Here is a 22,010-nt window from a genome sequence, read left to right as displayed (position 1 = left end):
TGTAATAAATATTAGTTTTTAAAATAACTGGGATTTAACTAAAAAAAAAATCATGTAATAAAAGTCCAATTTTTTAAATCAATATACCTAGAGTTTGCTTCACCAGTATTTTGAGTAAAATTAGACTTTGAAGTTTTCATAAAAGTGCATGTCTCACCCTTTACTACCACCAGGGTGTGTCTCAGGGGAAGAGTTACTGTTTATGGAGCAAAATGAAATGATTCTGAATTTCTTAAAAGTTTGACACTTTGAGACCTAGGAACTGAGTCAGGCAATTTTGGAACTGTATTAAAGCTGAAGTATTACATTTGAAGTAACTTATTTTAGGTTAAATATTTATAATGGTGGAAATGTTACTGTGTTGTTAATGAAATCATTAATTTACTGAAGCCTGTCACCTCATTGTATATTGAATACAGTTTTTCCATTTATGTGATTCATGATGATTATTAAAATGCCATATGTTCAAATACATTTGCCTAAAGAGATACAAAGGAAATGGAATGTGGGCTAGAATCTAAAACCCTTGTGAGCTTAAAAATATCTTAAAAATAACCCAACCCATCATTGGTCAGTGCATGGAGTCCCGTTAGCTACATTGCTGACAAGTGGATGAGTAATTCTGGTTTCCTGGATCCAGTAAAAAATTCAGTAAAAAGGGAATTCAACAATTCATGTAAAACTATTAATAATATTCATCACTTATTAAACAAGTATTAGAGTATTATCCATAAAGGAAGACAAACAAACTTTCAAAAAATTTTGTTTCCCCTCCATCTATTGCTAGAGAGTTCTTCAAGGCAGAAGAACTTTTAATGGATTTTTATTTCAAATGAGTGGAAATATTATGTTAACTCTGACCCTAGATCCTAGCTGACTTTTGTAAGAGTATATAAAGGAAATATAAAGAAAATCTTTATTCAACTAATGTACAAATCCAGTTAAGTCCACATTTTTAGGTTATGGGAATTCCATCTTTTTATTTCTCAAAGCATAAATCTTGGAATCATTCTTTAAATTCTCATTCTCTGATACTAGATATCTACATCATCTGTACTAAAATAACAACAAAAACAATAATAACCAAAAACATGTTGTCTAAAGGGCATGCATTGCATTGCCACAATGTATTAAATGTGTAACGCTGAATAGGATAGTTAACTCTGATCTATGTTCCTCGTCTGTATAGCATGGGATAATAATACCTGCCTCATTGAGTTGTTGACAGCATAAATAAGACAATTATATAAAATTAATATATGCCTGACACATAGTGATTGTTCAATAAATCTCTGTCCTTTTATTTTATAATTTTATCTAATCATTGTATTGGGTTTAAAGCCTCTAGATTCGACAATGAGAAAAACACATTCCTTAAAACATCTCTTCTTCAAACACCTGAATGTGAGAGCCTTAAATCAAAGCAGGCCAAAAGTTGCAGTTATTTCCTTCCAATTACTTTAACCCCCTCACCCCCCAAAATTACATCCCTGCAATGGAATAAGGGAAGATCATATCCTGTCATTCTGCTTCTTACTCAGACCCCAGGTGCTTTTCTGATTCCCAATAAAAGTATCTTTCAGTTTCTAAGAACTGGCAGAACTTAGGGAGTTGGCAGATCTGGGAATCCCACCACAAAAAATATCAAATCATTGACATATATTATCTAATTTGTTATATTGGCAGACATTCTTTATATCCTCTCATTCATAAAGAGAAAGCATGTATTGAACTGAAAAGAATTTGAATTTTTACTCAAGTATCCACATGTTTATGAATATGATGTGCACCCTGTGCCAGGCAGTTTCCTTTTGCACATGTAGCCGAAGTAAAATTATATTTCCCTAGAGGCCCAGTGCACAAATCCATGTACCTTGAAAGGAGCTGTGGGCTGCTAGGCTGCGGTGGACACAGGTGTGGGTCCCAGCCCATCTTTCACGTCCCTGCCTGACCCCTCCCACCATGGCCCCCATACCCCTGCCAGCAGCCCCTTTCCCTTTACCACTGTTCCCATGTGTTGATGGTGCTGGCCCCAATCGCCCTTCAGGAGCAGGGGGAGGTGGAGAAACCCTGAGGGGTCTTTGGGTCTAGCAGCCGCCACCCACACCCACTGAAGGCACTGAGTGATCTGGCTGGCACCAGGTGCTGGCAGTGGATGCGAGTGGGGCTGGGGTCAGCAGCAGGTGTGAGCAACTGGTGGAACCGTGGCATATGGGAGCAAAGAATTTTTAGTAACCACCAGAGGCTTGCCTCAGTGACAGTGACTGGTGCTCCGACTTGGTCTTGCACCCCCACTTACCTGCTCCACCATCCCACTGCAGCAGATGCCCACCATTTTCCACATGCATCCCCTGTCAATGCATGTCATAGTGACCAGTTCAGTTGTTCCGCCATTCAGTCTATTTGCAAATTAGGGTTATATATATATATTTATTAAATATTTATTATATATATTTATTAAATATTTATTATATATATATACATACACACACACACACACTCTAGAGATCAGGTGCATGAAATTCATGCATGGGGGTGTGTGTCCCTCAGCCCAGCCTGCACCCTCTCCAATCTGGGACCCCTCGAGGGATATCAGACTGCCTGTTTAGGCCCAATCCCAGTAGTGGGATTGGGCCTAAACGGGCAGTCGGACATCCCTCTCACAATCCAAGACTGCTTGAGACAGTCCTTATTGTTGTGTTTGGTTAAGCCAACTCACATTTTTGTAGATATAAGGATTATTTCAAACTAGAAAAGTCCTTCCCATAAGCAATTATTTTTTTAATTACTTCATTAGTGATTTCCACACCTGTTTCTTTTAGAATACCTATTATTTGAATATTAGTTGTTCCAAATGGATTTCTAATTATTGTAATTATTTTCTAAAATTTTATATTTCTCTGTTCTCCAATATTTTGTTTCTATTGTTTATGTTTCATTCTCTTAATCTTTTTGCTTACGTCAGTTTAAAAGGTTGCTTTATTTCATAGAGGGAATGTGGAAGGGATCATAAATATATATAGTTTCAGTCCACTATCTTTACTCAGAACTTGCCAATGCAGATTTCAAAAGATACCAAAAAGTGAAGTTCCATATTGACTGCCTGTTTTTGTTTTTTTTCCCTAATAGTTCTCAGCAATTTCACAATCACTTTTTTCTATTTTGGGGGGTTTGGGGGGGTATACATTAAGTAGTAACTACCCATTTCCCATTCCCCTCACCCCCTGGAAACTGCCAGTCTATTTTTTGCTTCTAAATGACTATCTATTTTAGATACTCATGACAGTGGAATCATGCAGTATTTGTACTCATGTGACTGGATTTAAAAAAAAAAGATTTTAAATTTTATAATGAAATCTAACTCCTTCGCAATGCCTATAACTGGTTTATATTGGTTTATTGCCTGTAAAAAGCTTTTTATGTGTTTCGGGTAGCTAAGATGTTCAGTCAAAATTATATTTCTTGGAAGACCTAATCTTTTTTTTTTATTTTTTTGTGCCCCAGGCATGAAACAGTTCTGGCCACCAACACAGGCATCATGCGAGGCTGTACTAAGGAGTGTATATCTGCTTTGACTGATCTAAGAGCAATACCACCAATCAGGTATCTCCCTTGCCTATTGCCAGAGGGGTTGGAAGAACTAATCTTAACATCATTTCTTTTGACAATGATTTATACATCAAGCTTTCAGGGCCTTCAGTCTCCTGACTGGCAGCATTTCACTTATGATTTTTTGGCAAGTATGGAAATCAATAATCTGGATATGGTCTGACATATGGAAAATACATCACAATGTCAAAGTATTTTTGTGACTGATGTTTTTTATCATATAGTTCGCCACTGACTAAAAGGCTAGCCACTTCCTGAGCGTTATGCAATATAATTTTCAGTTTTGTCATAGTTAACCACTCTTCCATTTAGTCATTAATGAAATAATTTTTAGTCCTATACAATCAGATGTTCACTGTACTTTAAAAATTTGATAAGCGTGCTTTCAAAAATCCAACATAAAAAAGCAACAAAGCAGAGGATCTGTAATAGAGTTAGCTCTCAAAATGGGTATATAATTACATGCTTCGGAAAACCTGCCTGTGGAGGCTCCCTTTCTCTCATTCATCTGAAAAACTGCGATGACAGCCTTGCCTCAAGCAAAGCGGCCTGTGCGGCGGGAGAGCCCAACCTGGGATAGAGGAGCCGCAGGTGCTGCTGCCTCACACAGAGCAACTCAGGGGCTCCAGGCCTATTTACGCTAAGGCTTCGGGCTCCCGTGTAGTCTAAGATCCAATGTCACAAGCAGTGACAGGTACTTTATATCAAGAAATGTTATCGAGCGATAATGTGCTTATGTGAGTAGAATGGACACTTAGCCTTACAGAAGCAAAAAGAGCTCACAGATGCCCTGTCACATTTTATCAGAATTGTGCGGTGGTGGAGAATTTTCTTAGCCCTGAAAGAGAAGAGCAGGAGAGCAATCAGAATGATGTGTCATTCAAAATTCTTGAAAGATATATACCAACATTTGGTTAAAGCAGAGTATATTTGTGCATATGGGCATTGCCAAAGAGGCAGGGTATACCATGAGAGGTGGTAACATTGGAGGGACAGGGTGATTTTCTGTGGGGAGAAAGCAAAAAGGAATAATCAAGGAGGTAGCAGGTAGAGGGTGAAGGATTAGACCAATTGAAGCCATTTATTTCCTAGGAACAGCCTGTGAAACTTGATGCTGTACTTTTCTGCTCTACTCTCATAGATGCACCACAGTCTGTAACATGCAGCTCTCAGAGTCCAGTGCTTACTGATAATCATTGTCAAGTCACAGCAATCATAACAAATCAGAACAGGCACATAGCCTCAGTATTAAGAAATTTTATAATCCTGCTGTTAATAAATCTTCTATATTTAATTGACAAAAGCAATCATGTCACATCTAAAACCAAGTTTTGGAAAAAAAAATTCAAATGTTTACAACAGTGGATCATATGTTTTTGCTTTATCAAGAGATATTGAATACACAGTCATATATACATACATATATATATATAAATATATATATATATATATATATATATATATATATATATATATATATATGAATATTTTCCAACAAGGCAAAGACTAATTTATTGACAAAATATAAAAACAAAGGGTTTAGGGGTTTCTTTTATTTTTTGTTGTTGTTATTTTTAGAAAATGAGCATAGTTCATTCAAAGAGAATTATGATGCTATAGACCACATGTATCAAACACAAGGCCCGCGGGCCAAATCCGTCCCGCCAGGCCTTGCAATGTGGCCCGCACCACGCTGTCATCACTGCACTCCACTGCGTTTCCATCACAATGACAGTTTATGACTGTTCAGTAAACCATTCGGCCTGCGATTTAGGCTGGATTTTAGATTTTGGCCCCTTCTCTGATTGAGTTCGACACCCCTACTCTAGACTCAAAAAACAGTATTTGAAAAAGGAATGTGGGAGAAGATAAAAGAAGATCTGTATTACAAGGATGTGTGAGGTGTCTATTATTAGAAATAAGCTACTATTGTACAAGAAAATTTATAATTTATGCAAGTTTCCTTAATAAACATTATCACCAAGTAGCTAAAATGTATCGTAATCAATTCAAATGTTTTATGAACCATTGAATTATATTTCCATTAAAATAGAATGCAGACTATCTCATCAATAAATACAGACCAGACAGTTAAGGGTTATATTAGTTCCCAAATTCTTTCAGTTGTAGCCTCCCTTAAAAACTCTCTACAATCTGGGGCATGTGTGGGTTGTAGATCTAAATGTGAAAGGTAAAATAATGAGTTGAAGTACTTAGAAACTTTAAACAATAATAAGTTCTTTTTTACCTCAATGTAGGTAAATATTTCCTGATAACAAGATCAAATGTAATAACCACATACAAAAAAGATTGCAAAATAATACTAAATTAAAATGAAGTATTTCTATACACCAAAAGACATTTTTTTAAAAGTGAAAAGGTGAATTATATATTTTGGACACAGGATTGCAAAATCTGTCCACCTATGATAATAAGAGCATAACATGCTAATTGGACAGGACAGCTGAACGACCTTCCTGAAGAAGCCAGGGCTGCGAGGGCCAAGCCCCTTGCATGAATTTCTTGCATCGGGCCTCTAGTATATCAATAAGAAACAGATAGTTAGTACAATTAGAACAAATGATCAAGAGGCATGAAAAGGCATTTTCAAAAGAGGATATTTACAAGGTCAATAACAATATATAAAAATATAACTAATTAAATAGGTAGCGTTCATAGGTGAAGGAACCAAGGAGTGAAAATGGTAGTGGCAGGTTTACTCAGGGACCCAGGGAATTTTACTTTTTCCATTTTGGCCAGAAAATTCTAGTTGTCACAAGGAATAGTTCCACCAGAGGAAAGTGGTTAACGATTTCATTAAATTTAAAATTAAGGCTATTGTCTGGTCATTAACTTAGAGTCAGTAGACAAGGAAGTTGGAAAAAAAAAAAAAAAGCAATGACCATTATAAAAAAAAAAGTAGTTATGACTGACAAGGGTAATTAGCTTTGATAAACATGGGGTTAGGACTACTACTCCATAGTGGGGGGAGGTAGGATTATGTTTCTTACACAATCCATCAAGGCATCTATCTCTTTTTACTCCCAAGACCAGGTTTAACTGTAAACTGGTAAGTAAAGCAACACGATATAATCAATGTATGGTAGTTAAAGTCTCTAACACTTCAAGATAAGGGGCTGGCCCACCAACAAGCCCCTTACACCAGGAGAGATGCTGGGAGTAATGGAGAAGAGTTGAGAATAGTTAAGGGAAGAAGGAGGAGATAGCAATAGTCAGAAACTTAGAAGCAACTCAGAGCAGGAGCTTATAGTTCATATTACTAACTGTCCTCTTGTAAATGTTTTAAGGAATTGTAGTAAGCCCGAATCCAGAGACTGTAATGAATAAAACGACTTAATGTGAGATTTAAGTGCAAACAGTCCATTGTGGTAAAGACACTTAATACTTCCACTGAGATCTCCACTTGTGTATCATCTCCAGTTAGTGTGAGGGTTGGTTATCAGCAGTTCACAAATGCTCTTTACTTTGGAGAATTGCTTTCAGCAGACAGACATCTATGCAAAAAGATACCTTCTGCTGCCCAGTCTCTACCACAGTCAATGCAGTTGACAGGTAGTAATCAACAGATATATTAGTGCCTTTCCCTGGGTTTGAGGGGAAGACTACTTTGCAATGTGATTTATGCTTCAGACTCTCTGTGGATGTAGCCACGGAAGTTCTGAGGTTATCTGAGACGCTGACATTCAACATTGAATTTCCCTCTCTCTATTCTGCTTTCCCCCCCCCTCTCTATTCTGCTTTTCTCTCTTTCCTATAGGTTTTCCTGAAAAGCACTCCTTAAATAAATCAAATACATGTGACTATTTCTTCCAGTCACTGTTTTTCTAAAACAAAACCTGAGACATCTATGACCCTAAATGAAAACAAACCAAAATCCATTAACAGTTGAATGAATATGTATACTACCCTGTTTCCCTGAAAATAAGACAGTGTCTTATATTAATTTTTTCTCCCAAAAGTTGCGCTAGGTCTTATTTTCAGGGGATGTCTTATCTTTCCATGCGCTAGGTCTTATTTTCAGAGGATGTCTTATTTTCTCGGGGAAACATGGTAGTACTCTTCTGTTTTCATTTTATTACATTATATTTATATTTTTAAAAATATATTTTATTGATTTTTTACAGAGAGGAAGAGAGAGGGATAGAGAGTTAGAAACATCAATGATAGAGAAACATCAATCAGCTGCCTCCTGCACACCTCTTACTTTAGATGTACCCACAACCAAAGTACATATCCTTGACCAGAATTGAATCTGTGACCTTTCAGTCTGTAGGCCAACACTCTATCCATTGAGCTAAACTGGTTAGGGTTATTGCATTATATTTAAATACAATGTGTGGCAGACTATGTCTTCCAAAGATAGCTACAAAAAATATCTTACATCCCACATGCCTTTCTTAAAATGGGACCTTAATATATCTCCCAACTAGAGCTGTTTTATTCTACAGTTCCTTCCCGTAAGCCTACTTTTTCCTTTTTTTTTTTTTACTGCCTTTACCAATGGAATATGGAGAAAATTGATATTACAACATGCTATGTGGTTTCTGAGGATAGATTATAAAGATGCCACAATTTCATCTTGATTTCTCAGGATACTCACTCTTGGAACCCAGCCATCCTACCATGTGGAAACCCAGCTAGGCAGACTACACAGAGAGATGACATGTAATGTTCCAGCCAACTTACCAGTGAGGGGCCTAGCTGACAACCAGCATCGACTGTTAAACACGTGTAGAGGCCTCTACATGGATCTTGTCCAGCCATTAAAACATCCCTAGCCTTCAAGTGTTCCCTGCTAATGCTACAGACATCCATGCAGCAGAAACAAACTGTCCTTACTGGGACCAGTCTATATTCCTGACCCACAGAAAATAATAATATTATTGCTTAATGCAACTGATTTTCACAGCACTAATAAAGTACAGTATATTTATACAGTAGTGAGAATTAGCAACATATAAATGCATCTCATAATATTGAGTAAAAAAGCATATGAAGTTACAGAATATACACGCTGTGAGATTCCATTGCAAATGTGAAGAGCAGGTAAAATGAATCTACGTTATTAAAAAATCAGAATAGTAGGTACCCTGGGGAAGAAGAGGAAAGGGGTGAACTGAGCAGGCATGAGGGGAACTTCAGGGATATTGGTAAAATTCTACTATCTGACTTGAGCATGGTTACACAGGTGTGTTTACTTTTAAACAATTCATCAAGGTGGAGTAATTAGTATTTGTTAAATTTCTGTATAGTTACAGAAATTTATTAAAATATATCTTATTTTTTTTACTTATTTATTTTAAATTCTTCATTGTTTTAAGTATTACACAAGTCTCCTTTTGCTCCCATTGACCTCTTTCTAGCCACCCCCATTCCCTAGCACGTGTTCTCACCCCCCCATTGTCCATGTCCATTGGTTATACTCATATGCATGCATACAAGTCCTTTGGTTCATCTCTTACCCCATCACTCCCCACCTTCCCTCATAAGTTGGACACTCTGTTCGATGCTTCTATGACTTTGGTTTTATTTTTTGTTCATCAGTTTATATCATTCATTATATTCCACAAATGAGTGAGGTCATGTGATATTTGTCTTTCTCTGACTAGCTTATTTTGCTTGGCATGATGCTGTCCAGTCCCATCCATGCTGTAGCAAATGGAAAGAATTCATTCTTTTATAGAGCAGTGTAGTATTCATTGTGTAGATGTACCAATATTTTTAATCCACTCATCTGCTGATGGGCTGTTTCCAAATCTTAGCTATTGTAAATTGTGCTGCTATAAACATATAAATGCATATATCCTTTCTTGATTGGTGTTTCTGTCTTCTTGATATATATTCCTAGAAGTGGGATTAGTGAATCAAATGGAAGTTTTACTTTTAATTTTTTGAGGAAGCACCATACTGTTTTCCACAATGCCTGCACCAATCTGCATTCCCACCAGCAGTGCAAGAGGGTTCCTTTTTCTCTGCATCTTCTCCAGCACTTGTTATTTGTTAATTTGTTGATGATAGACATTTTGACAGGTGTGAGATGGTACCTCATTGTTGTTTAGGTTTGCATCTCTCAGACGATTAGTGACTTTAAGCATGTTTTCATATGTCTCTTGGCCTTCTGTATGTCCTCTTTTGAAAAGTGTCTATTTAGGTCTTTTGCCTATTTTTTTTATTATTGGATTGTTTATCTTTCTTTTGTTAAGTTGTATGAGTTTTGAACTTTAATATATTTTATATTTTAGATTATTTATGTTTGCTATTTTATAATTTAATTTTGTATATATTTGGTCCCTTGAACAACATGAGTTTGAACTGCAGGGGTCCCCTTGTAATATGGATTTTTTTTCAAGAAATCCATACAGTACTATATATGTATTTTCTATTCCTTATAATTTTCTTATTAATATTTTCTTTTTATTAGCTTACTTTATTAAAATACTAGAGGCCCCGGGCATGAGATTCGTGCACTGGGACGGGGGAGAGATCCCCTCAGCTCAGCCTGTGCCCTCTTGCAGTCCTGGAGCCCTCAGGGGATGTCCCACAGGGAAGCTCCTGTGTTGAATGTCTGCTCCCTGGTGGTCAATTTGTGTCATAGCAACCAGTCATTCTGTTCAGTCAATTTGCATATTATCCTTTTATTATATGGGATAATATATAATGTGCATAAGATAAAAATACGTGTTAATCTATTGTTTATGTTATCAATGAAGCTCCCAGTCAAGTAGACTACTAGTAGTTGAATTTTTGGAAAGTCAAAAGTTATACTCAGGTTTTCAATGGCACAAGAAGGCTAATTAAACCTCTAACCTGTTGCTTAATGGCTAACTATATACCTTTTGCTTAGTATCTTGAGTTTTCCACATTTTTTTCTTCCAAAATAATTAATTGACTAGAACACTTTTATTTGGTAATAAATGACACGAGACTTTAATAAGTATGAAGTAATAAGAAATTATTTATAAATGATAATGTACTTAACATTATAATGCATAGTTTTCATGTTTAAATGTTTCAACATTCTAGACCTAGAATTCTAAAGCAGGCAACTAAAGTTTATTAGTATGTAAAAACAATATTCATTGTGCATTTCCTAAATATTGAATTAAAATTAGGCATTAGTTATTTATAGTTAACGATTCCATTAAAAAAATAAGTGGTATTTTAAGAGGTCTACAGGATGTCAAAGAGCAAAATAATAAATTAGTATATATCAAGCTTATGCAAGTTTCTTATATCTGCAAAATCCATGAAAATTCTTTGTTGAATGAAAAGTGAACTCTTGCTAAGAAGGAATAATTCCATATAATCTCCATGTCCTAGAGATGATGATCTCTATGTGTTCTTTTTTATCTGGCAAGAATAATCTCAAACTGATATCAATGCCATTTTTAAAAGAAACACTCCTCCAAATACTTATTTAGTTCTCTCTCTTTTTAGGGTTATCTTCTAATTTTAATTAAAACAATTCAGTTTTGATCAGATTAACTGAGTATGAATTTGAGTAGAAAGGCCTCATGAAGTTAGGGTTAGAGTATAAAATATACAAAATAATGGAATTAGGATTTGTTAAACTAAGATTCCAGAACCTTTTACCAAACTAAGACCACTAAAGGGGGAAGTTATGCCCATTTTAACAACAGATTAATTTCAATATAAATATTTCCCATGTCTAACACAATTGATTAAATAGAAAACATTATCTTTCTCAAATAAACAGAGCTCATTTATTATATAAGCCAATGTCTAATGTGATTTTTATGAAATATGCTTAGATAAAAATGTAAACATATTCACGAGGCAGACCAAAGAATGAATTAATTAAAATTAAACAAGCTGATTGCAAGTACAGATTACTGAATATTAAGAATTATCATTCTTATTATAAAACCTATTTCTGGACTTTGAAATACACCAAAGAATGATATGGAGTGAAGATTAAACCTCCAGTACAGTGTTTTTTAGTGATGTATTTAATTAGAAATCGTTTGTTCTTTAAAACTGTTGTTATTGCCATAATATCAGACATTATAGGGTCCCTGAAAACACTTAGGACTCTTAGTATTTTTATACAGTTTTAGATATATTGAAAATCTGCTTCTGAGGAATTTTGAGACATATATCAAATGTTTTCTTTTATCTTCATATATTTCGTTTTTAATAAGTTTTAAAAATTCAGGCTTGAGAACTAGTTTAGTGAGATGGGAAGACCATATAAGATTTAGAATCAATCATCCTAGGTTTGAGTATTACCTAAAATTTACCATCTGAGCAAACTTAAGCATTTTATTCATTTAATCTTTCTGAACTATAATTCAATTGTCTGGAAAAATTTAATATGTGCTCTTTGTTCCAAAAAGTTGCCCTCGTGATAAAATAACACATAGAATTTAAATTATGAGCTCATGCATTTGCTGTAGAAATACTTTAAAAAATGTCTACTCGGTGCACTCAATTTCCACATATGAAGGAGATGGTTGAACATCAAAGTACAATTTGAATCCTGTGGAATGGCATTTCAATATTGGAAAATAGGTTACATTCTTCAATGTAAAAATTTAAAAATAAACTTGAAATTATTTTATTGATTTTTCTCCATATCATCACAAATATATTAAAATCAATCTCACACACAATTGTTCAATGTCCCAAATCTTATTGTGTGATGTTGACCAAATAAAGTATCAATAACTAGGTTGTATTACTGTCTTATTTGCAAAACTCTATTTCATTCCTCAGTTGTAGAATTATAGATACTGAGCCAGAAGAGACTTAACAGGGATCAATTTCAACCATTCTTTCTTCTAAAATGTCTCCAGAATTAAAAACAAAACATATTGACTATTCTTTGGAAAAATTCATACTTGTCCTATTCTCCTGTAGTAAATACAGATCATGACATTATATTTATGTTTTCTCTCTTTTCAGACTTGAAGGTATAATACACTTTTCTCACTGGGTTTCTTTTCAAAAATGGAAAAGATCTGTGCTGTCACTCAGATGAAGCTTAAAGGGTTTTCTAATTTCAAGGAGTAAACATTTACTTATAGAAGATTAAGTCATCAATTATAGGATAGAGGCAAATTTGTGTGTATTTTTTTTTTAAATTAACTTGTTCCTTCAGAGTCTAGGAGTCATCAGTGCAGAAATATTAAGACTCCAAGGGTGTAGATATGAAGCCACAGTATATTTTTAAACATTTTAGCCTGTCTGGGTTGGCATTAAGGGGAGGGGAAAGATAACTGTCCCCACTCTCAATAGAATAACGGAAGGCAGCATGTACATAAGGACAGAAGAATACCGCAGCTTCAAAATTGTATTGTGATGTGGGCCAGACAACATTAAGTCTAGTTCAAACCTTAAGACTGACAACAGAAAATTCTTCTAGATATGAAAAAAGAAGAAGCAAAAGAAGCAAAAGAGGGATGTTTTATAAGGATTATATCTTTATATTCCAAACCCAAATTAGAATGCTTCCATTGCTAGAATTCTCAATAGGAAAATAAATCACAGCTTTGTCACCATTAAATCATGACCACTCAAGGTTTGTTTGAAGTAATTTGATACTGAGAGTATGTGTGTGAACATATCAATCTAGGCATCGGAAGAATCAAAAGCTATGTTATATGTCATTGTTTTTTTTATTAAAGTAACACTGTTTTATTTTGAATAACACATGGCTGGGCACAGTATTTTCCACGATTAGAGGTTCTAAATACAGGCAGTTCTATGTCAGTTATCAATTTCCTAACTCTCAGTTCCAAATTCACCCATTTTATCCTTTTTCATGGCACTGTATCTGAACTCCATAAACATTTCTGTTAGTTGCTGTAATATTAGGCTCTTGAAAGGCCAATACAAGTGGAAGGGCCTCTGTTACCTGGTCTGTAGCTTTTATTACAGCTTCCTGGCTACTGAGGGGTAAAAGAACCCATAGTGCAGAAAGTGTTACCTGCAGCAGAGCAGGTACCTTATCTGTAAATCTAACAGTAATCCCAGTAGGTGGCTTGTTTGCCAGCTTCAGTCTGTGGCATCTCAGATAATTTCTTTACTGTCCAGTGGGCCTCAGGCACAATCTCCAATGAGATAAATATGTCAGGCTTCCTATTTTCCCCCTTAGATTCACTTAGCTCTAAATATAGTCACTGCTCCCTACACCTGCCATTCCTATATTATTTAGAGTTCTCTTTACCCATCTTACAAGTAAATGCCCTCATGAGAGCTCTTTATGTGACAATCTCCCTGCTTTAATTACTGGTGTGATATTTGTCTCCTGATTGGATCTGGTAGATATATATATCCCTGCAAACTTCTGTTTCCTTTTTCAAAAGAGCTCTTATTTCCATATTTCACAGAGGTCAAAAGCAAAGGCATAGAAATCCGAGTGCTTGAGTCTGAATTCCGGTTCTACTACTTAACTTCTGCAAATGGATGATATAAGCAATACTTGCCTCATAGCATTTCTATGAAGGCTAAATAAACTCATACAAGGCCCATAAAACAATGCTAGGCAAGTAGAAAACTATGAGTGCCAGCTATTGTTATCATTTCTTTAATTTCCCCTTCATGGAGTTATAGGCAGAGGAAACATAATGTACACATTCACAAATTTGTTTTAGAATTGTATAAAGAGCATAATGGAGATCCTGACTTAAATATTCTCCTTTTACAGGAAACCTTTTCTAACCATCTTCTCACCTTCCCACTTCTTTGTGTTATACACGACTTTGTCCCTGCAATTATCACACTGCACTCTAAATAGTATCTTTGGAAATCTATCTTCTAGATTAAAATGAGAGTTGATGCTACATCCCACGCATATCTCACACTTAGCAAATGCTTATGAAGTGTTTAAGGAGAGAGGGTGGGAGATAAAGCATAAAATTATTTATTTATTTTTATAATTCTCCGCAATTTTCAAGACAGAAAAACTAACCTAAAATATAATCCCCACCCCATCAACTTCAATCAGGGAAACTATTGTATTTCTTGGGAGAAGTAGCAATTTCATAGTGTCAGGTATGGAAGGAGGTTACTCAGAGACCTGATTTATACTTAGAGTTAAAGATCCGTGGGTTCTGGTACTGCACACTGATTAGAGTAAGCAGTACTCTCAATCCAAACTCACCTCTTTTCTTTTCTTTTATAAGTTTGTTAATGAGTGAATGTTTTCAATGGACTGTGAAATTAAAACAGCGTGCTTTCTACTGTGATTGCCAAACATTTTTACTGGACATGAAATGTGTCTCCCCCTCAATGGGATTTTCTTTTACCTATTGATAAATCAAAAAGACAGCATCAGAGAAGTGCAGGTGTCTGGTGGTGGACAAATAAATACTCTCAGCATGTGGAAAAATTAAATAATCTCAAACTAAATGAGATCAGAGGCAGATGCAGACGCCACAGGAACAACACTTGACAGGCAAAGAGACAAATTCCAAATGAATCTCAGGCAGAGGAGCTTGCCCAGCAGGCTGGCAATCTCGTGTCTTCCTTTGGCAGTGAAGAATGCTCTGAACCACGCATGTCAAACTCAAAGGCTAACACAGGCCAAATAAACAAGGCTTCCGTTTATGTGGGTCGCAAAAAAACAAAACAAAACAAAACAAAACAAAACAAAGCCTTCAATTTTCATAGAAACATAGGTTTATTTCGATAGAGACATGCTGAATACATGGATTGAAATAACTAAGTAATCATTAACATAAAGTAACAGAACATTTTAAAAATAATTATTTTAACATTAACTTAACAGACACTGAATAACTGCACAAATTAATAAGCATAACACAAATAAACCTATTTTTTCTTGTTCTCTCAAAGCGAAATATTTCCTATTGCACACACCAACCAAATCAGTATAAGACTAATGATGTGTAATCAGCTAAAATATTCGCTGCTGGCATTAGTGGAGAGAAATGGTGGGCTTGAGCATAGGGCATGTAAAGGAAATGAATGTAACAAGATTATAGTAATCAGTCATTAGCAAACATTGTAGTTTGTTATTAATAATTATGTATATCAGGATATTGTAAAAATTAAGTTATGAAAATTTTTTATTAATATGTTTCTTATATACCATTTTATTGGTTTGGCCACAAGAATATTCATTGTGGGCTGTGAGTTTGACATGCTAGCTCTGGACCCTCTGTGTACATTGGGAGGGAGCTTTTCAGGCAATACTGAGGGAAGAATGATGGAATTTAATGTTGCCATGAAATCAGATAACATTCTAGTGGACTCACAAACACAGGCTGTCCCTTTAAAACCAGAACACTCAATAGTCCTACAATGGGCACTACACTAGTACTTTCTTGCTCCCAACTCCTGTCTCTCTACCTGGAATTATTTTTCATTCAACTCAGATACTAGATATTACTTTCTGACAAGCATACTTTTTTTTAAAAAATGTTAAGTAAACTGTATTTTCAGTTAAAACATTTATTATGTAATGATAATCATTATTTATTCACAAACCATACTCTTGAAAAACTATGATAGTTTGACCTATTTCTTTAACACTGTTTTAATCTTTTAACATTCAAAATACCTTATTCATTCATTTTTGTTTGTTTGTTTTTTTCCTCCTGGACTCTTCCAATAGATACTTTCCATGAAATATGTTTTGCACTTGATAAAATGATTCATTGCACTTGCCGAAACCAGTTTGGCTCAGGAGATAGAGCGTAGGCCTGTGGACTGAAAGGTCCCTGGTTTAATTCTGGTCAAGGGCATGTACCTTGGTTGCAAGCACATCCCCAGTAGGGGGTGTGCAGGAGGCAGTTGATCAATGTTTCTCTCTCACCTATGTTTCTAGATGTTTCTCACTCTCTATACCTCTCCCTCTCAGTAAAAATCAATAAAATATATTTAAAAAAAATAAAAAAGAATCATTGCCCTCAATATTCTGTAATGTAACTTAAATATAAAATTATTTTTAAGTAAAATGAGGCAAAAAAAGGCTAGATATTTCATTTGTAAAAACTGAGATACGATCTTCAAGGGAACAAGTTATTTAAAAAATAATAAAATGTTTGTGGCATTTTATTTTGATATATAATAAAACAAAACATACCAAATTTAAATTTGATTTCATAATGCCCATTCATATACTACATAAAAACTTATTTTGTTTGAGAGAAATAACATCTAAGAATGGAATGATTTAAAGAGTCTTATAAGACAGAAATTCCTCCGAAAAGTCATACAACGCAAGTAGTTCAATTACATTCCTAGTGGATAGCATGTAGAAATATAAATTTTCACTTTAACAAATCAAAAAATCAAAGTTAGTTGTTAATAAAAGGTAAGCTCTGTTTTATTCTTCTTATTTCAGCCATGCAATCACCTGACAAACTGTTTATTCACAGGTACATTTTTACCACTTTCAGACAAAGAACCATAGTATAATAATGAACCTGACATGAAGACAAATGACTCTGATTAGCTTCCTCATTAGTTTTAACTAAGATTACTTCTCTAGTCATGACTGACTTATCTCTTTTTCAGCTCTGCAGTGCACTAGGAAGTTGTCTGCCAGATGAAAGCTAGGTAAAGAGATTTAATTTAAACTCTAGCAACTTTCTCTTTTCCCTTGGGCTAATCTGTGACTGGCATTCAAGAGAGGATTCACATACATGTGCTTTGGCCATTATTCCTATTGGAAAATAATCAACAATACTGAAAGAAAACATTCATAAAATATAGTAATGTATGCCGATTTTTTATGTAATGCAAAACAAACAAATATGTCTAGAAAATTATTGAAAAATATTGATCCAGTTTATGTTCTTGACTCTGTCTCGCTCTGTTTTACTGTTGTCACAGTATGGCAGAGGGTAGGGATTGAGAATTGCGATAGGCACATTGGCGGAATAAACTAAAAGCATTAATGAAAAGTGTAGGGTTCTTCCTAGGTAATGGGTATTGCCAAGTGGAGACAAATATAAAACTGCATTTTTCTGCGGTTTTACACAAAGACAGATCAACAGCAGAGGGAAAACTTTGCCTTTCTTTAGGTCTCAGGGAAGATTTACTTTTTCTTTTCTGGTGAAGTCTTAACCTACAAAAGCCTGTAAATCCCTTTTGAGAAGCTGCGTGTCCCAGCCCAGCGTGTATTTCAGGGGGGAACTACCCAGTGCTTCCCCTGGGCTTTCTGTGGTATGGGACTGGTATGATGAAGTCCTTCCACATGTTAACACTGAAAAGAGACTGGCTTTTGCCCTGAAACCTGTGATCACAGAAGCTCTCTTTCCGCATTTATCAATAAATAGAAGAGGTGTGGTTTGTTCATCTGATATTAACTGATTATTTATTAAAATGCCATAAGAGGCCCTAGCTGGTTTGGATCAGTGATAGAGGCCCTGGGTTCAATTCTGGTTGCAGGCTCTACTCTCAGTTGCAGGCTCAATCCTGGTCCCGGTCAGGGTGTGTGAGGAGGCAACCCATCAATGTGTCTTTCTCATGTCAATGTTTTGAAGTTTCTCTGTCTCTCACTCTTTCTTTCACTCTCTCTAAAAAGCAATGGAAAAATATCCTCTGGTGAGGATTAACAACAACAACAAAAGCCATAAGAGCAGAAACTTTCATGCCACTTAGCCACAGACTAGGAAAAAATATGTTCATCTCTTATAGCTGATAAAGTATTTATATCTAGAGCACACAAAACAAAAATAAAACAAACAAAAAAAAATTCTCACTTCTTTTATCTAACTTATGCCCTCCCAGTCCCTATAGCAGGTCTTTTATATTACTCTCTAGAATAGAAAAAAAAATGCAGTTGTATCAGGACATCATTCAGAGCACTTTAACAGTCGAGAAAAGTAGAATTAAACATTAGATACAGTACACTAAGATATCTTACAAGATCCTTCACATTGATTCTCACTTAGTTCTTCAGACTTATTCTCCACTGTCCTCTCCTTGGACTACACAATAGGAATTGCCATTCATGGCATAATTTCAACAGCAATTTTAGTTCCGGATGCAAAATTTACCTAGGGGCTAGCTACTAACTTAATGTTATTTGTGAACGTTTGAGCTCATTAAAGAATTTTCTGGTCCTTATGGTACCAAAAGCATATCTTCAAATTTAGTTAATTGTTTATTAACATTCTGCAGACAAAATATCTGACTGATTGTCTGAAATGACTACATGGATTAGGATAATATATATACCACCACTATCAGGAATGGGTAATAGGAGGATCAACAGCTATTAAAATGCAAAGGGATGCATAAAAGAAAATCACAAGCTGCTCACATTTTAAGGTAAAACTTAATTATTATACATTGGAAAGAAAAAGGAACTAATGTTGATTAAGCACCTACTACATATTGACCATCTTGCTATTTAATTTGCAAATATCTCATCCACAGCCTAGCTCTATGAATTAAGCAATAAAGCACTCATTTTAAGTGTGAGAAAATATTATTTTGGAGAATTAAAAATCTTGACAAGAACATGCAGTTATTAAAGGAATAATATTGGGTTTGGACTCAAATGAGTCAAACTCAGAGTCTTTTATTTCTGATAAAATTGCTTTAAAGAGATAACTTTATGTATTACTGAAAAAAAAGCATTATGATAAAAAATAAATAAAACAACTAGAGACAACATTCAGAATTTAATACCTTAGGCTATATCTAATTTTGAAATATGATTAATCAATTGATATATTGATTATTCTTATGTTAGTGATTTTTGTTATAATTTCCTAACGCTCCTATTTTAGTAAAGAATTTTTATCTTTTGTTATCAAAGAAAACAGAAATTATTCTATTGGCATTTATTTCTGTGTATATAATTCATAGTGAAACCAGCTTTTCAGATTATATAATAATTCTAATGGGAAAGTTTTATAGAAAACCACTTGTTTAAAATTTTATATATATTTCACATAGAAAGTTTAAATGACATATATTCTGAAATGTTATTATCTAGAGAACAAGTAAACATGAACAATTGATTTCTGTCTGAGCATCACTAAGAGAATGTAGATATTTAAGATATGAGGAAGCCATATCTTAAGTTTACCAGTGGCTAAATAGCTACATTTGGAATAGACTAGCATGTTTCTGTGAAATATTATTAAAGAAACATTGTTTTCAAGTACATTGGAAAGAAAAAGGAACTAATGTTGATTAAGCACCTACTACATATTGACCATTGACCATCTTGCTATTTAATTTGCAAATATCTCATCTATAGCCTAGCTCTATGAATTAAGCAATAAAGCACTAATTTTAAATGTGAGAAAATATATTTTGGAGAATTAAAAAACTTGACAAGAACATGCTGTTATTAAAGGAATAATATTGGGTTTGGACTCAAATGTGTCAAACTCAGAGTCTTTTATTTCTGATAAAATTGCTTTAAAGAGATAACTTTATTTATTATGGGGAAAAAAGCGTTATAATAAAAAAAATAAAACAACTAGAGACAGCATTCAGAATTTAATACCTTAGGCCATATCTAATTTTGAAATATGATTAATCAATTATATTGATCTCAGTATCTGAAAATATTTCCCCCCCCCCCAAATTTTAACTAAAATATGCTGAAGTCCATGGACATCATAAAGGTTATAAATAGGATAAAAACAAAAATATTTGGAAACTGTACCACACTGAAAACTGTTCCACTTTCTAAATGCATCCTATAACCATTTTTGCAAGCACTAGATCTGAACTTCATTAGAGAAGAACAAAGCTAAAGTCATTAGTAAATAGGCCATTTCTACACATGAACGAATTCTTGTAGAGCACAGAGGCTGCATTTGGTACTGGGCTCGAAGCTCTTCACACCTCTGCTGCCCCAGACAAATAACAGGTTTTGCTGTAGGTAGAATAAACTGCTAAATGAAATTTGTTTCAACCTTAATAGCTGAAATAATTTATATGTATTCATTCTGAGCTTTATGTGTTACTAACACTGCATATACGTCAATATGAAATTTATTTGCTCTGAATTTTGCTCCAGAACTTATATTAATATTTTGTACTGACATTTCTTTTGTGGCATATGAATATACAATGGAGCTAGAAAATGATGGTAGAAGAGTAAATAAAATGTGGTTTAATGGCTATGCTAATTTGTATTTACCTTTTATATATATATAGCAGCAGTAAATTAATACTTAAAAAACTGTTATATTTCTTTTTTATTGTTTTATTTGCCACTTTAAAAATATGTCTAAAAACAATATAAGGTTTCAACATAAATAACAACCTAACAGCAACTGTTGCATTTACTATCTATCACTTTATAGACTTATATTTTTAAGGGCAACTCTCAAGATGCAATAGATGTGTCAGTGAAGAGTTAAACAGTTGCTGATATGGGACATACCAATGCCATACTTTTGACAAATGATCAGATCAATTCCAATGTCAGGTATTTCTACAAGAATTTCAAGTGAAGTACTTAAGATTTTATAGAGCTTTTTAGGACAATAAAAATAAAGGAGTGTATGTATTGGCTCCTGTCATAACTCAAACCTGAAACAGAAAGTAACCTTAAACTGAAAAGATTTTGGCTGCCAAATGGGAAATACATTGCTTCTCTCTTATTGTATCACTAGAGGCCTAGTACATGGATTCATGTACCAGCGGGGTCCCTTGGCCTGGCCTGTGGAGACTGGGCCAAAACCAGCTCTCTGACATTCCCTGAGGAGTCCCAGATTGTGAGAGGGCAGTTCTTGGGTAAAACAGACTCCCTCCTCTTGAGTCACCCAAGAACCGCAACTGCCAAGTCACTGCAGCTCAGTAGCTCCTGCTTTGAGCATCTGCTCCCTAGTGGTCATTGTGTGACATAACTACCGGTCAGACAATGGAACAGTGGAACAGTAGAGTGGTAACTTAGGCTGATATAGATATAGATATAGATATAGATGATATAGATATAGATATTATTTAGCTCTAAAAGATACAGCTCTATAAAGAGAGATAAAGCAAATTGAATCAAATATATTAAAAATCTACAACAAACTTAAAAATATTTTGTGAATATGGTTAGAGTAGGACAGAATTCTATAGGCCTAATTAGATCCTTCATAATACGATGTAAAGAGCAGAAAAGAGAGGAATATAGAGGCTAAATGTTAAGAATGATTTAAAGGCTGGGTGAAGCTCCAAATTAGAAACTAAGCATGAAAAAATGATCATTTCATAGTACATTAATCAAATGATCACCCTTATATTTTGAAAAATAGTAAAAACCAAAACAAAATACTTAAAAAATATATATATATATATATATATATATATATATATATATATATAATATATATATATATTTTGTTGACTTTCCACAGAGAGGAAGAGAGAGGGATAGAGAGCTAGAAACGTCGATGAGAGAGAAACATCGACCAGGTGCCTCTTGC

The sequence above is a fragment of the Pipistrellus kuhlii genome, unplaced genomic scaffold, assembly GCF_014108245.1.
Source record: "Pipistrellus kuhlii isolate mPipKuh1 unplaced genomic scaffold, mPipKuh1.p scaffold_m20_p_9, whole genome shotgun sequence".
NCBI lineage: Eukaryota > Metazoa > Chordata > Mammalia > Chiroptera > Vespertilionidae > Pipistrellus > Pipistrellus kuhlii.
This window is presented reverse-complemented; position numbering follows the sequence as displayed.